Source organism: Oncorhynchus kisutch, linkage group LG5 (genome assembly GCF_002021735.2).
Source record: "Oncorhynchus kisutch isolate 150728-3 linkage group LG5, Okis_V2, whole genome shotgun sequence".
In the NCBI taxonomy this organism is placed as follows: Eukaryota; Metazoa; Chordata; class Actinopteri; order Salmoniformes; family Salmonidae; genus Oncorhynchus; species Oncorhynchus kisutch.
Window position 1 is genome coordinate 43478278 of NC_034178.2, and position 17719 is coordinate 43495996.

Below are 17719 nucleotides of genomic sequence, written 5' to 3' on the forward strand. Positions count from 1 at the left end.
TACCAGTCACCTTCAGCCCTGTTTACATGTATATATTACCAGTAGTACTGCTACCAGTCACCTTTCAACCCTGTTTACATGTATATATTACCAGCAGTCCTGCTACCAGTCACCTTCAGGCCTGTTTACATGTATATATTACCAGTAGTCCTGCTACCAGTCACTTTCAGCCCTGTTTACATGTATATATTACCAGTAGTTATATTACCAGTAGTACTGCTACCAGTCACCTTCAGCCCTGTTTACATGTATATATTACCAGTAGTCCTGCTACCAGTCACCTTCAGCCCTGTTTACATGTATATATTACCAGTAGTTATATTACCAGTAGTCCTGCTACCAGTCACCTTTCAGCCCTGTTTACATGTATATATTATCAGTAGTCCTGCTACCAGTCACCTTCAGCCCTGTTTACATGTATATATTACCAGTAGTTATATTACCAGTAGTCCTGCTACAAGTCACCTTTCAGCCCTGTTTACATGTGTATATTATCAGTAGTCCTGTTACCAGTCACCTTCAGCCCTGTTTACATGTATATATTACCAGTAGTTATATCACCAGTAGTCCTGCTACCAGTCACCTTTCAGCCCTTTTTACATGTATATATTACCAGTAGTTATATTACCAGTAGTCCTGCTGCCAGTCACCTTTCAGCCCTGTTTACATTTATATATTACCAGTAGTCCTGCTACCAGTCACCTTTCAGCCCTATTTACATGTATATATTGCCAGTAGGTATATTACCAGTAGTCCTGCTACCACTCACCTTTCAGCCCTGTTTACATGTATATATTACCAGTAGTGCTGCTACCAGTCACATTTCAGCCCTGTTTACATGTATATATTACCAGTAGTTAGTTCACCAGTAGTCCTGCTACCAGTCACCTTTCAGCCCTGTTTACATGTATATATTACCAGTAGTACTGCTACCAGTCACCTTCAGCCCGGTTTACATGTATATATTACCAGTAGTCCTGCTACCAGTTACCTTTCAGCCCTGTTTACATGTATATATTACCAGTAGTCCTGCTACCAGTCACCTTTTAGCCCAGTTTGCATGTATATATTACCAGTAGTCCTGCTACCAGTCACCTTTCAGCCCTGTTTACATGTATATATTACCAGTAGTACTGCTACCAGTCACCTTTCAGCCCTGTTTACATGTATATATTACCAGTAGACCTCCTACCAGTCACCTTTCAGCCCTGTTTACATGTATATATTACCAGTAGTTATATTACCAGTAGCCCTGCTACCAGACACCTTTCAGCCCTGTTTACATGTATATATTGCCAGTAGTTATATTACCAGTAGTCCTGCTACCACTCACCTTTCAGCCCTGTTTACATGTATATTTTACCAGTAGTCCTGCTACCAGTCACCTTTCAGCCCTGTTTACATGTATATATTACCAGTAGTACTGCTACCAGTCACCTTTCAGCCCTGTTTACATGTATATATTACCAGTAGTCCTGCTACCAGTCACCTTCAGTCCTGTTTACATGTATATATTACCAGTAGTCCTGCTACCAGTCACCTTTCAGCCCTGTTTACATGTATATATTACCAGTAGTACTGCTACCAGTCACCTTTCAGCCCTGTTTACATGTATATATTACCAGTAGTACTGCTACCAGTCACCTTTCAGCCCTGTTTACATGTATATATTACCAGTAGTCCTGCTACCAGTCACCTTCAGCCCTGTTTACATGTATATATTACCAGTAGTCCTGCTACCAGTCACCTTTCAGCCCTGTTTACATGTATATATTACCAGTAGTACTGCTACCAGTCACCGTTCAGCCCTGTTTAAATGTATATATTACCAGTAGTCCTGCTACCAGTCACCTTTCAGCCCTGTTTACATGTATATATTACCAGTAGTTATATTACCAGTAGTCCTGCTACCAGTCACCTTCAGCCCTGTTTACATGTATATATTACCAGTAGTCCTGCTACCAGTCACCTTCAGCCCTGTTTACATGTATATATTACCAGTAGTACTGCTACCAGTCACATTTCAGCCCTGTTTACATGTATATATTACCAGTAGTACTGCTACCAGTCACCTTTCAGCCCTGTTTACATGTATATATTACCAGTAGTACTGCTACCAGTCACCTTTCAGCCCTGTTTACATGTATATATTACCAGTAGACCTCCTACCAGTCACCTTTCAGCCCTGTTTACATGTATATATTACCAGTAGTTATATTACCAGTAGCCCTGCTACCAGACACCTTTCAGCCCTGTTTACATGTATATATTGCCAGTAGTTATATTACCAGTAGTCCTGCTACCACTCACCTTTCAGCCCTGTTTACATGTATATTTTACCAGTAGTCCTGCTACCAGTCACCTTTCAGCCCTGTTTACATGTATATATTACCAGTAGTACTGCTACCAGTCACCTTTCAGCCCTGTTTACATGTATATATTACCAGTAGTCCTGCTACCAGTCACCTTCAGCCCTGTTTACATGTATATATTACCAGTAGTCCTGCTACCAGTCACCTTTCAGCCCTGTTTACATGTATATATTACCAGTAGTCCTGCTACCAGTCACCTTCAGCCCTGTTTACATGTATATATTACCAGTAGTTATATTTCCAGTAGTACTGCTACCAGTCACCTTTCAGCCCTGTTTACATGTATATATTACCAGTAGTTATATTACCAATAGTCCTGCTACCAGTCACCTTTCAGCCCTGTTTACATGTATGTATTATCAGTAGTTATATTACCAGGTGTACTGCTACCAGTCACCTTTCAGCCCTGTTTACATGTATATATTACCAGTTGTACTGCTACCAGTGACCTTTCAGCCCTGTTTACATGTATATATTACCAGTAGTCCTGCTACCAGTCACATTTCAGCCCTGTTTGTTTACATGTATATATTACCAGTAGTTATATTACCAGTAGTCCTGCTACCAGTCACCTTCAGCCCTGTTTACATGTATATATTACCAGTAGTCCTGCTACCAGTCACCTTTCAGCCCTGTTTACATGTATATATTACCAGTAGTACTGCTACCAGTCACCTTTCAGCCCTGTTTACATGTATATATTACCAGTAGTACTGCTACCAGTCACCTTTCAGCCCTGTTTACATGTATATATTACCAGTAGTCCTGCTACCAGTCACCTTCAGCCCTGTTTACATGTATATATTACCAGTAGTCCTGCTACCAGTCACCTTTCAGCCCTGTTTACATGTATATATTACCAGTAGTACTGCTACCAGTCACCGTTCAGCCCTGTTTAAATGTATATATTACCAGTAGTCCTGCTACCAGTCACCTTTCAGCCCTGTTTACATGTATATATTACCAGTAGTTATATTACCAGTAGTCCTGCTACCAGTCACCTTCAGCCCTGTTTACATGTATATATTACCAGTAGTCCTGCTACCAGTCACCTTCAGCCCTGTTTACATGTATATATTACCAGTAGTACTGCTACCAGTCACATTTCAGCCCTGTTTACATGTATATATTACCAGTAGTACTGCTACCAGTCACCTTTCAGCCCTGTTTACATGTATATATTACCAGTAGTACTGCTACCAGTCACCTTTCAGCCCTGTTTACATGTATATATTACCAGTAGACCTCCTACCAGTCACCTTTCAGCCCTGTTTACATGTATATATTACCAGTAGTTATATTACCAGTAGCCCTGCTACCAGACACCTTTCAGCCCTGTTTACATGTATATATTGCCAGTAGTTATATTACCAGTAGTCCTGCTACCACTCACCTTTCAGCCCTGTTTACATGTATATTTTACCAGTAGTCCTGCTACCAGTCACCTTTCAGCCCTGTTTACATGTATATATTACCAGTAGTACTGCTACCAGTCACCTTTCAGCCCTGTTTACATGTATATATTACCAGTAGTCCTGCTACCAGTCACCTTCAGCCCTGTTTACATGTATATATTACCAGTAGTCCTGCTACCAGTCACCTTTCAGCCCTGTTTACATGTATATATTACCAGTAGTCCTGCTACCAGTCACCTTCAGCCCTGTTTACATGTATATATTACCAGTAGTTATATTTCCAGTAGTACTGCTACCAGTCACCTTTCAGCCCTGTTTACATGTATATATTACCAGTAGTTATATTACCAATAGTCCTGCTACCAGTCACCTTTCAGCCCTGTTTACATGTATGTATTATCAGTAGTTATATTACCAGGTGTACTGCTACCAGTCACCTTTCAGCCCTGTTTACATGTATATATTACCAGTTGTACTGCTACCAGTGACCTTTCAGCCCTGTTTACATGTATATATTACCAGTAGTCCTGCTACCAGTCACATTTCAGCCCTGTTTGTTTACATGTATATATTACCAGTAGTTATATTACCAGTAGTCCTGCTACCAGTCACCTTCAGCCCTGTTTACATGTATATATTACCAGTAGTCCTGCTACCAGTCACCTTTCAGCCCTGTTTACATGTATATATTACCAAAAAGTGTCATGTTTACTGTTAACTACTGATTGTTTATTTCACCTTTGTTTATTTTCTATTTCTCTTGCTTTGGCAATGTTAACATCTTTCTCATGCCAATAAAGCCCTCTGATTTGCTTTAAATTGAATTGAGAGAGGAAGAGAGAGATAGAGGAAGGGAGAGAGAGACAGAGATAGATGGAGAGAGAGAGAGACAGAGATAGATGGAGAGAGAGAGAGACAGAGATAGAGAAAGGGAGAGAGAGACAGAGATAGATGGAGAGAGAGAGAGAGAGACAGAGATAGATGGAGAGACAGAGAGACAGAGATAGATGGAGAGAGAGAGAGACAGAGAGAGAAAGGGAGAGAGAGATAGAGGAAGGGAGTGAGAGACAGATAGAGGAAGGGAGAGAGCGATAGAGGAAGGGAGAGAGATATAGAGGAAGGGAGAGAGTGAAAGAGGAAGGGAGAGAGCGATAGAGGAAGGGAGAGAGCGATAGAGGAAGGGAGAGAGTGATAGAGGAAGGGATAGAGCGATAGAGGAAGGGAGAGAGTGATAGAGGAAGGGAGCAAGAGACAGATAGAGGAAGGGAGAGAGAGATAGAGGAAGGGAGAGAGCGATAGAGGAAGGGAGAGAGAGATAGAGGAAGGGAGAGAGAGAGATAGAGGAAGGGAGAGATCGATAGAGGAAGGGAGAGAGAGATAGAGGAAGGGAGAGAGCGATAGAGGAAGGGAGAGAGTGATAGAGGAAGGGAGTTAGAGACAGATAGAGGAAGGGAGAGAGAGATAGAGGAAGGGAGAGAGAGATAGAGGAAGGGAGCGAGAGACAGATAGAGGAAGGGAGAGAGTGATAGAGGAAGGGAGAGAGAGATAGAGGAAGGGAGCGAGAGACAGATAGAGGAAGGGAGAGGGAGATAGAGGAAGGGAGCGAGAGACAGATAGAGGAAGGGAGAGAGCGATAGAGGAAGGGAGAGAGTGAAAGAGGAAGGGAGAGAGATATAGGAAGGGAGAGAGCGATAGAGGAAGGGAGAGGGAGATAGAGGAAGGGAGCAAGAGACAGATAGAGGAAGGGAGAGAGATATAGAGGAAGGGAGAGAGAGACAGAGATAGAGGAAGGGAGCGAGAGACAGATAGAGAAAGGGAGCGAGAGATAGAGGAAGGGAGAGAGAGATAGAGGAAGGGAGAGAGTGATAGAGGAAGGGAGAGAGTGATAGAGGAAGGGAGAGAGAGATAGAGGAAGGGAGAGAGATATAGAGGAAGGGAGAGAGAGATAGAGGAAGGGAGTTAGAGACAGAGATAGAGGAAGGGAGCGAGAGACAGAGATAGAGGAAGGGAGAGAGCGATAGAGGAAGGGAGAGAGTGAAAGAGGAAGGGAGAGGGAGATAGAGGAAGGGAGCAAGAGACAGATAGAGGAAGGGAGAGAGATAGAGGAAGGGAGAGAGCGATAGAGGAAGGGAGAGAGTGATAGAGGAAGGGAGAGAGTGAAAGAGGAAGGGAGAGAGCGATAGAGGAAGGGAGAGAGAGAGTGATAGAGGAAGGGAGAGAGAGATAGAGGAAGGGAGAGAGTGATAGAGGAAGGGAGAGAGAGATAGAGGAAGGGAGAGAGTGATAGAGGAAGGGAGAGAGAGAGTGATAGAGGAAGGGAGAGAGATATAGAGGAAGGGAGAGAGAGAGATAGAAGAAGGGAGAGAGTGATAGAGGAAGGGAGAGAGAGATAGAGGAAGGGAGAGAGTGATAGAGGAAGGGAGAGAGTGATAGAGGAAGGGAGAGAGAGATAGAGGAAGGGAGAGAGAGATAGAGGAAGGGAGAGAGTGATAGAGGAAGGGAGAGAGAGAGTGATAGAGGAAGGGAGAGAGATATAGAGGAAGGGAGAGAGAGATAGAGGAAGGGAGAGAGAGATAGAGGAAGGGAGAGAGTGATAGAGGAAGGGAGAGAGAGAGCGATAGAGGAAGGGAGAGGGAGATAGAGGAAGGGAGCAAGAGACAGAGATAGAGGATGGGAGCGAGAGACAGAGATAGAGAAAGGGAGAGAGAGATAGAGGAAGGGAGAGAGAGATAGAGGAAGGGAGAGAGATATAGAGGAAGGGAGAGAGATATAGAGGAAGGGAGAGAGAGATAGAGGAAGGGAGAGAGAGATAGAGGAAGGGAGAGAGATATAGAGGAAGGGAGAGAGATATAGAGGAAGGGAGAGAGAGATAGAGGAAGGGAGAGAGCGATAGAGGAAGGGAGAGGGAGATAGAGGAAGGGAGCAAGAGACAGATAGAGGAAGGGAGAGAGAGATAGAGGAAGGGAGAGAGAGATAGAGGAAGGGAGAGAGATATAGAGGAAGGGAGAGAGAGAGAGATAGAGGAAGGGAGCGAGAGACAGATAGAGAAAGGGAGAGAGAGATAGAGGAAGGGAGAGAGAGATAGAGGAAGGGAGAGAGTGATAGAGGAAGGGAGAGAGTGATAGAGGAAGGGAGAGAGTGATAGAGGAAGGGAGAGAGTGAAAGAGGAAGGGAGAGGGTGATAGAGGAAGGGAGAGAGTGAAAGAGGAAGGGAGAGAGCGATAGAGGAAGGGAGAGAGAGAGTGATAGAGGAAGGGAGAGAGTGATAGAGGAAGGGAGAGAGAGATAGAGGAAGGGAGAGAGAGATAGAGGAAGGGAGAGAGTGATAGAGGAAGGGAGAGAGAGAGTGATAGAGGAAGGGAGAGAGATATAGAGGAAGGGAGAGAGAGATAGAGGAAGGGAGAGAGAGATAGAGGAAGGGAGAGAGTGATAGAGGAAGGGAGAGAGAGAGCGATAGAGGAAGGGAGAGGGAGATAGAGGAAGGGAGCAAGAGACAGAGATAGAGGATGGGAGCGAGAGACAGAGATAGAGAAAGGGAGAGAGAGATAGAGGAAGGGAGAGAGAGATAGAGGAAGGGAGAGAAATATAGAGGAAGGGAGAGAGATATAGAGGAAGGGAGAGAGAGAGATAGAGGAAGGGAGAGAGAGATAGAGGAAGGGAGAGAGATATAGAGGAAGGGAGAGAGATATAGAGGAAGGGAGAGAGAGATAGAGGAAGGGAGAGAGCGAGCCTATGGAAAGATTTCTCATTGTAAAGGCTGCTTGAAAGGATCTTAAGTGCTCCGCTGCCTTATGCAAATTGTCCCTCCAATATCCGACACACCAACCTCCGATTGCTGACCAATTAATGACCTTAAGGCTTGTCATGTGACACATCAGCAGCATAATTTACATATGACAGATCTCTCTGTGTGTGTGTGTGTGTGTGTGTGTGTGTGTGTGTGTGTGTGTGTGTGTGTGTGTGTGTGTGTGTGTGTGTGTGTGTGTGTGTGTGTGTGTGTGTGTGTGTGTGTGTGTGTGTGTGTGTGTGTGTGTGTGTGTGTGAGAGAGAGAGAGAGAGAGAGAGAGAGAGAGAGAGAGAGTATGAGTGTGACAGGTTCCCTGGTGCGTGCCAGTAGAGCTCATTACTGTGGTAACCCGAAGAATTATGGGAAAGAGTGTGTGTCGGAGCCGGACTAGGGATGTCACTATAGCGAAGTCAAAATGTCACAGGGCGGCTGCTTTCTGTCGATGTACAGTATGTATGTGTTTTCGATGTGTATGTACTGTATATAGATAAAGGGTGTGTTATCTGACACATTAAATGCTCTTTTTGGAGCTGTTTGTGTGTGTTCTGTGTGTCTTTCTCTTGCAGCCACAGTTAGAGATGAGATGATACTCCATAACCCTATGTTATCTCCCATCTACCTTTCTGTTTCTCTCTACTCTCCATCCCCATCTCCCTCCATCTCTCCATCCCCGTCTCCCTCCATCTCTACCTCTATCTCTCCATCCCCATCTCCCTCCATCTCCATCCCCCTCCATCTCTCCCTCCATACTGAGATATAACAGTGTTATCAGCGCGGCTCCACCAGTTCTCGTTAAGACATTAATTGAAAAAGTGTAATTAATCCTGAGAGGTGGCGAGACTGGACCCGAGAGAGAGCGAGATCATTATAACACTGTACATAGCCATAATGACATTGGAAATGTGTGTATTCCTTTGAAACTTGTGAGTGTAATGTTAACTGTTCATTTTTTATTGTTTATTTCACTTTTGTTTATTATCTATTTCATTTGCTTTGGCAATGTAAACACATGTTTCCCATGCCAATAAAGCCCTTTGAATTGATTTGAATTGAATTGAATTGAGAGAGAGAGAGAGAGAGAGAGAGGGAGGGAGCTTCTCAGGTCGGCATTGTGACCCAATACTGCCCCCTGTTGTTGCACTGTAAAATATTTTCAAAGTGTTTCGCTTAACTATGACACAGAAAGCAAGAGTGAGAAGAGGAAGGGAGAGATAGAGAGACTATCTGTAATGGTTAGGGCCAGGAGTTTTACCTTACCATGTGACTCAGGGCCCTGTGGTTTTCCTGGTCAGGTCACATGTTCAGGAAAAACTCCTTGCCCTGCTGATAGGTGTATGTAGTATGTCATTTTATGATGGATGTTATTTTAACCCTGTGATCAACTCATTAGTAATGTTGTACTCGTACAGCCACAAGCAGCTTAATTCAAATGAATTGAGGGTCAGTGTGAAGGACCACCAGAGATAGGAGGTGGGACACACTGGGTATGTGTAGTAGATTAAACCTACCACCTGATGGACTAGGAGCAACATTTATAGATCAAATCTACAAAGATCATTTGCTTTTGCCCTTTTTGTTGTGTGCAATATTTCAATTGGTTGGCCATGTAATAACCATATCTCTTGTACAGGAGAGAACACCCCGGTGATGTAAGTTCTACATACTGGTTGTAGTTAAAATGTGTGTCTTTCCTTACCTCTGATTTAAATACAGAGGTCTTGACTCCCAGCAGTCTGGAGAACTATTGAGAGAGGTGTTGTACCCCCTGTAGAGAGAGGGAGAGAGCGATGGAGCAAGGGAGTGAGCAAGGAGGGGAGGCCTACTCTATTATTATAATCTTCAGTTCTGGCTACATGACCTTTCCTGAATGATTGTTTCTCATTTATGAGTGTGAGGTGTGATTTACCCAGTGGTTTGATCTCTCTCACCTGACCTTTGTAAATTGGCTGTTAAGCAGATCGGGACTCGACCCACCTGCCCCTTACATGACCGCCAACACACACGCACGCGTACAGACTCATGCAGGCACAAATGGCACAAATGTATGGGATTTATTTATTTTTAATAATCGAACTTCTTCTCCCAAACATACCTCCCAGGTTAAACATTTGACCATAAGAGATGTGCCATTATAAAGCGAAGACAGCCACTCACAGCCAAGCTGCCATTTTGTATTCCAGATTCTAAGAAATACATTTGCTATATGATGATTTGATAACATCTTTACTGCATTGAATTGGTGATATGAAATTCCATAATAAGATATTATAAATTGATCTGCTTAATAGTATGTATATAATAATATATGTATAAATTCATGGTGAAATTTTCCTTCATGATTATTACCTTTGGTTTGTTAATGAATCTGGCAGATGAATGAAAGAAATGTAATTTTTTCCCCTGTGACTCCTAAGCAGAGCATTAGAGCGCCCAGCTTGTGGTCCTGTATAACAGTAGAAAAAGGGGCTGAATTAATTTAGCCTAGCCAGGCTTCTAATTAACCACTGAATTATACACCCACACTGCTGCACACGAGAAAGAGCTAAACTATTGTTTAACAGATATATATTCGCTATCATTCTTTTTCTCCATCTGTCTCTCTCCTTCGCCTTCTTTTCATCCATTTCCAACCGCTGTCTGCCTTCCATCCATTCTTTCACACTTCTCTGGTATCTCACTCTCTCTCTGCCCCCCCCCCCTTCCTGTCCTCCTCTCTCTCTCTTTTTCTCCCTCAGGCCTTGCAGTCCATAGCGCTGTTTCTCCATAGTGTCCCATTGTTCAGTAAAGCCGTGAGATTAATAAAGACCATTTCCAGGATTAAAAGGGATGATTTCATTAGGAATAACCAGTCAGGTTTCATTTTGTGGATTATATTGTGCAGATAATAGGCCTGGGATATTCTAAGGCATCTCATTAATATCTAATAGCAGGGAAATGTAGTTTGTGGGGACCCTCTTTCTGATTACTAAACTAATGTATACTTTTATCTGTAAGCCCTAAATGGGTATTTGAACACTGTTTCTGGGCAGGTCTTAGTGGTTCTGTGGTTCCCACTCATAGGCCAGGCCTCCCAATGTAAAGATATGGTGTATTGGCTGAGAAGGAGACCTTGTAGGCCTAGTGTACATATAGGCACATTTAGCATACATACACTCATCCTTGAAAACACATACCTTGGTCTCACTGTATAAGGCTGTTCTGATGTCGTCTAAACATGTTTCCTTCCCTTGTCTCCTCTCCATCTAACCTATTGAGATGCACCTTTGTCCTGGCTTAGTCTCTCCTAGTCCCCATAGAGTTGTGGTCGATCGCTCCAAGGCATTCCTAGTCAATCACCAAACTGGTCAATCTGTTAAAAATGTTTATTCCATTCCCGTTGTTGGCAGTAGGTGCACTTTATTCTGCAACTTTAGCGCTGGGAAGGCAAAGTGTTCACATTTTAAAACAATTAATGTGTCTGAAGGTAGAACTCTCCCTACCCAGCAGGCCCAGAGAGCAAATCAAGTGCACCTATAGGCTTACCGCTGGCCAATCAGATAGCTCCGATCACTGTGTCTGCACAGTTTCCTCGAGCCACAGACTGGAAAAAAAAAGCATTGAACACACAGCAAAGTTGATACTGTGAGATTTCAAATCTCTTAAAACCATGACTAGAGAGAGATTCAACGAATACAGCAAAGAGCTGCTATTTTATATACTGTATATTTTTAGGCCTAAGTGGTTATTTAGCACTGTCAACACTTTATTCAAAATGTTATAAGCCATAAAATACACGTTCTCCCTACTTCCACTCATGCTACAACCAGCACTGCAGATGCAATGAATGACTACAGGAAAGTGTTCCATAGGCTTGCGTTATTATTAGCGGTTCACCGCTGCTCCCTCCCTCCCCTGATTGGTTAATGTTGCATAGGCTTATGTTTTTTAAGTCATGTTTATAACAATCTGAGCGGTAGATCTCGGCTTGCACCTGAACTCAAAGTGATCTTAACTCAGAAAAGGTTGGTGCCCACTGCCAGAAGGATGTGTCTCCTGGGGTACATCTCAATAGTCTAAACATGTTTCCGCCCCTCTTCTCCTTTCCTTCATGTGTCTTATTGAGATGCCCCCTCGGCCTCTCCTCCCAGTGGAGGCTGTTTTACGGGAGGGTCCTGTTTGTCGTCTGTCTGTCACAATGCCCCACAGCACACTGATGAAATGTGGACAACGGAGAGCAAGGTGGGCACAAGGGGAGCCTGCTGACTTAATGAGCCAATTTCTCAGATAATAAGATTGGTGGATATGCTAATATTTCTACCTTAAGGAGATAATTATGATGTAGGAGATAGAATATTCTATCTTAAAGCGACAGTGCACCGGTCCCAAACCTAGCGCTGTCTTGAGCTGTTATTTGAGGGGATAGGGATGGGAAGGGGATGTGAGGGGAGGGGAGTGTGCGCTGTGCAATATGCTATGTGCATGCTATGGAACAACAATGCCAACAAAGCCTTGATGTTTTTTAGTGTGTCGTGTGTTTTTTGGCGATGCCTTTGATCATGTGGAGTGTTTGACACAAGGAGGAGAGGCAGGGGACTTTTTGCCTTCATAAATATTTATCTCTTTACCAGAGGCAAAAATCGGAGAAAAATTTAAATCAATTGATCTTTATCGTTAACTGACCCAAAAGTATACTCTTAAAAATGTACAACTAAAACATTGCTCTCTCTTTCTCAGAGTTACACACGTCAACTTTTTCTTTCCTCAGGGTTGTGCTGTTACTTTTGCACTATTTCATAGTCCACTATTCACCTGGCATTTACTTTAGCACTACATGATAAACATATCATTTAGAATAAAATACTATTATGTAGTGTCATGTAATTACCAATTGTGTCAAATTATTTTATTGATATTTGAATATTACCACAATCAAAGCTGCAACTAAGAAAACCCTCTGTTTGCACTGTGGAGTGTTCAATCAGTTTGAAAGCATCCTTAATGCAGGCCTTGTGTTGACACCCACTAACAGGGGCAGGACCAGAGAGAGCCTGGCTTAATGTGGGGGGTGAGGAGTTAATGTTGGGCTGTTGATCCGCTACCATGAACCTTGTGTTACTGGTCTTAGCCACCTCTTCTATTTCTCTCTCTCTCTCTCTCTCTCTCTCTCTCCTCCCTCCTTGTCTCTGCCCTGTGCTGAACCTCTCTAATTAAGCACATAACGAGCTCCATCATGTAATTAAGAGCTCAGCTGGGCCAGAGAACACGCGAGAGAACAGGAGAGGATACACAGCCAGAGCCTAACAGCTTGGAGACAGAATTTACTAGTCATATTGGAAAATGCCAAATAGAAAACAGTAGTACTTAATGCAGTACTTTATTGTCCATCTGTTACAATGGACAATAACCAACAGAGAAACACCTCAGTTGACAGGTGCACTGCAGCTGGTACTTCAAAGCTAAAATAGGGGGGGACGGTCTCCATAAAACACCCTACAAGACACACACACACAGGCAAACACACCACAATCCGGGTCTCCAGTCTCTTAGAGGGGTGTCTCAGCTGTGACAGTCATCCCCCAGGTGGTTTGTGCTGCAGCAACATTTTATTGTCTTTGTTCCTAAAAGGTGCAAAGTAAGAGTGACAGTGCAATGGCCTCTTCAGTGCACGCACATGTCTTTAGCATACTGATGAATGTGTGTGGTTCCCTCTCCGCAAGCGCTGCCTTTTGTGCCTCCCGTCCTGTCGAGCGACGCTTAATATAATTCATGTATATTTAAGGATCACTGCATCCTATTATGTACAATAAACTGGCTGCTTTATCCCTGACAGCACCTGGCGAGGCGAGGGGGGCAATCTGACAAACACACCCTTTCAAAATCTAATTTATTTAGTTAGAGTCGCTTTCAAAGACACTCGTGTAAACTATCATGTTTCCACTGTGATGTGAATACAGACAGGGAGTAATGGAATTCATTTCATATTCACAGGCGGGAGGCACACCCGGCCCTCTTACAAGGGCTCTATCAGTAAATTGTCAACAGCCGCGTCCCAACATTACAATGCAAACAAGGTTAGTTTTCAAACAGCTGATTTGAATAAGCTCAACAAGGAAACATATCAGGAGGACCTGCTTCAATGGCCTTTGTGTTCCTGCCAGGAGGGAGGGAGCGACGGAGGGGGGGAGAGAGAGATTGAGAGAGCGAGGCACGGAGAGGAGAGCGGAAGAGGAGGTGCGGCGACACTTTCGGAGGTGATGGTTGGCCGATAGTGCCGGAGGAATGGCAGTTAATTTGAATATGGCACCTCCAGCACAATTATTACGATTATCGTTGCCAAATCAAGGAAATAAATTAGAAGAGGGATTCCAAAAATCCAGAGCTTTTGTGCAATAGCATATAGGCCCAGTGGGAGGGAGGGGAGAACGGACTACCTAATTATCAGGTGTAGAGCGAGGGGAAGAATGTGACCGTGGATACTCTTCACTTTCTCATCCCCTCTCTCTCCCGCACTCTCCCATTTTCCCCCTCTCCCTGCCCTCTGTAATTTGAGTGCCAGCGGGAGGTAATTTAGTTGCTGTCAATGGCCACAAGGCTGGAGGCAGGGAAGAGGGGACAGGAGGAGAGGAGAGGAAAGGGGAGAGGGGACAGGAGGAGAGGGGAGGAAAGGGGAGAGGGGACAGGAGGAGAGGAGAGGAAAGGGGAGAGGGGACAGGAGGAGAGGAGAGGAAAGGGGAGAGGGGACAGGAGGAGAGGAAAGGGGAGAGGGAACAGGAGGAGAGGAGAGGAAAGGGGAGAGGGGACAGGAGGAGAGGAAAGGGGAGAGGGGACAGGAGGAGAGGAGAGGAAAGGGGAGAGGAGACAGGAGGAGAGGAGAGGAAAGGGGAGAGGAGACAGGAGGAGAGGAAAGGGGAGATGAGACAGGAGGAGAGGAAAGGGGAGAGGAGACAGGAGGAGAGGAAAGGGGAGAGGGGACAGGAGGAGAGGAGAGGAAATGGGAGAGGAGACAGGAGGAGAGGAGAGGAAAGGGGAGAGGGGACAGGAGGAGAGGAAAGGGGAGAGGGGACAGGAGGAGAGGAAAGGGGAGAGGGGACAGGAGGAGAGGAGAGGAAAGGGGAGAGGGAACAGGAGGAGAGGAGAGGAAAGGGGAGAGGGGACAGGTGGAGAGGAAAGGGGAGAGGAGAGGAGAGGAAAGGGGACAGGAGGAGAGGAAAGGGGAGAGGAGGGAAGTGGAGAAACTTTCTGTCTCTAGTGAGACTTTCCACTGTGACTCAATCCCAAACCCCTCACACCCCAAACTCACCATGACCACACATAATCACCATGATGACAGGGTGACAATGACACACTAGATAAGCAGGCTGACTGTGACCAAAGAACACCAACCGCCCTGTGACCTGCCATTTAGCCACTTGGACCTCTGGTAACCTCTTCAGCTTTGACCCCACAGAACCCTCTTTATCAGGGTCAGCTGCCATGGACAAAAATAAGTAATGACAGCTTCCTGTGAGTCATGGTGGGCAGGAAGTCTTAGGGTCACACTGTGTGGAACACACACAGGTCATAGGTTAAATGTGTGTGTGTGTGTGTTCTTGGTCTCTGTACAGGAAATAGTGTGATGAACACACAGCTGCATGGTATCAAAGTTGAACCTGCATGGTCTGGCCTAAAAAAACATGTTTGGGTGACATCTTCTGTCTCATAACTGAAATACACACATCCATGTATTAATCATAATACTTCCATTTCTTCCTCCCTAAACCTCTCTTTTTATGATGTCCAGGATGTGGCAGCAATCACGTATATGGATCTAAAGTAAACAGTCCATCTACATGGTGCAATGGAGAGCTGCAGTATTCCAACATCCTTTATGCTTAGCTATTTTCCTGTGTATTTCAATGTTACTGTTGTGTTGGGTAAGATGTGGTGCTTCCTGCTCTGTGAGAGCTGCTGCTTAGTGGACTGCTGAGGATGTCTACTTTTATGTTGTCATGGGGCATGAGAAACAAAAAGCCATTTTCAGACAGATGGATCTGAACAATCAAGACTATTACTGTAGACTTCATAATCACCCTGCACGCTTCACTGCTAACAAGGCCTGCTGCCTACTTATCTCCTTCCCACTCCCCCCCCCCTCCTCTTTTCTAATTTCTGAGGACCACTTAGTGTTCTTTTAGAGGCACAACTCCTATCTCCCTCTCCCCTCATCCCCCCCAACCTCTCTCCCTATTCCATCCCTCTCGCCATTCATTCCCCTTTCCTTTCCTCCCTCTATCCCTCCATCCTCCCGTTCCTCTCTCCTTACCCCATAGTGTTTTCCCATCCCAACGTTTACCCATAGCTCTTCCTTCCTTCCTTCCTTCCTTCCTTCCTTCCTTCCTTCCTTCCTTCCTTCCTTCCTTCCTTCCTTCCTTCCTTCTCTCCATCCCAGGTCATGGTGAGTCATCCCATGGCAGTGTGATTCATGCTGCTGGGGGCTCCTATCTCCCAGGAGAAATTAACAGCCATTTTAATCTTGCCGACGACTCCAATTCATTACCTCGCCCATCTTTTGTCCATCTCTCTCTCCTTCTATCACACGCATCTCACTCTCAGGTGTCAAACGTCACTTAACATCCCTGCCAATCACACAGATTCAGAGGAGAGCTGAAGGAGAGAGAGTTAGAGACAGAGGAAGACCATACACCTATACCTCTGTTCTCTACCACTACATCCACTTTCCTCCTCCTCGTCCCCTTGTTATTCCTTCTACCTTCATTATTTTCTCTTAATCCCCCATTAATCCCAACTGCTTTTGACTCCATCACTCTTTCACCCCATCCTCCTGTTCTACCACTCCTTCCCTCACTTCACTAATTCCCCTCTTCTTTTGGCCTTGTCTACAGTAGCTATATGTCTGCCAGACCCATGGAGATTGAGCGTGACACAGAAGGGTGCTATAACTGTTCTGTGCAATCAAATACTAACAAAATGGCCGCCACTGGTAATTTCAAACACCACTAAAATGGCAGCAGATTCCTACTGAGTGATGGACAGTCACAGTCTCTTTATTCCTTGCCCACCCTCCTCTGTCTGTTTCTAACTAAGCACACATAATCGGCCAAGCCCTTGACCTGACCATTTCTCTCTCTCCCTCTCTCATTGCGTAATAAAAACATCAGTGATTTTTCTAAAATATTCAGTCAACTGTTTTTCTGTAGATCATCTCCATCCAGTGTGTGAGTGATGGATGCGAGTTGGGTTATTGAGCCCACTGGGTAGAGTGAATTAAAGATGACCATCTTACATTAATGTCATTATTACCCACAAAGACAGGACAGTTTTATGACCAATGTGTAATTACTCTTCTCTTGCATATTTAGATAATCTCTTCCATCATTACACCATCCCAAGTACAGCACTGGCTAGGGCACTGTGTGTGTGTGTGTGTGCGTGCGTGTCTGTGTGAGAGTGCGTGCGTGCGTGCACGTTTATATTAGGCATGTGTGTGTGTCTATGCGAGTGTGTGTGCCTCTGCGTGTCACGGCAATCATTCCTCCTGGGGGTGGTCTGACTCTATTTACTTTGCTGTTAGTTAGATTGTGCCAGACGGCAACCATTCCGTGCCCTGGCATCCCAGAGTCCCATCGATCACACTATCTCTAACAGCGACAGGACCTCATGTCAGCCATCTTGGCTCATGTGGGTCTGTAATGGACGATGCGGGTGACGGATGCATGTTTTGGGCGATGTGTGTATGTCGTAGTGGGAGATAACTCTAACAAGATGATGTCCCATCCCACCCTGCCCCCATCTTCTCCGCTCATCTTCTCAACCCGATCAGTGGACTGCTATAAGACTGACAGTGTGAGACTGTATTGAAAGAGAGAGAAAGGGAGAGAGAGGTCCAAGCAAGGCAGAGGGATGAATAGATGGAGAGAGAGACAGAGATATCACACCAAGGACAAGCCCTTACTGACAACACACACCAATTAAAACACAGACACTCAGACCTCCCTCTACCCTCTCTCACCCCCCTTCTCCCCTTCTATCACAGATTCACACCAGGGTTAAGTCCAGGGTGAGAATATTCAGCTGTATGCTTGATAATTATCCAAACACTGTCAGTAATTATAAAGTTTGGATAATCAAAAAGAAAGCCGGGAAAAGCTGCCCAGTGATGCGAGCCT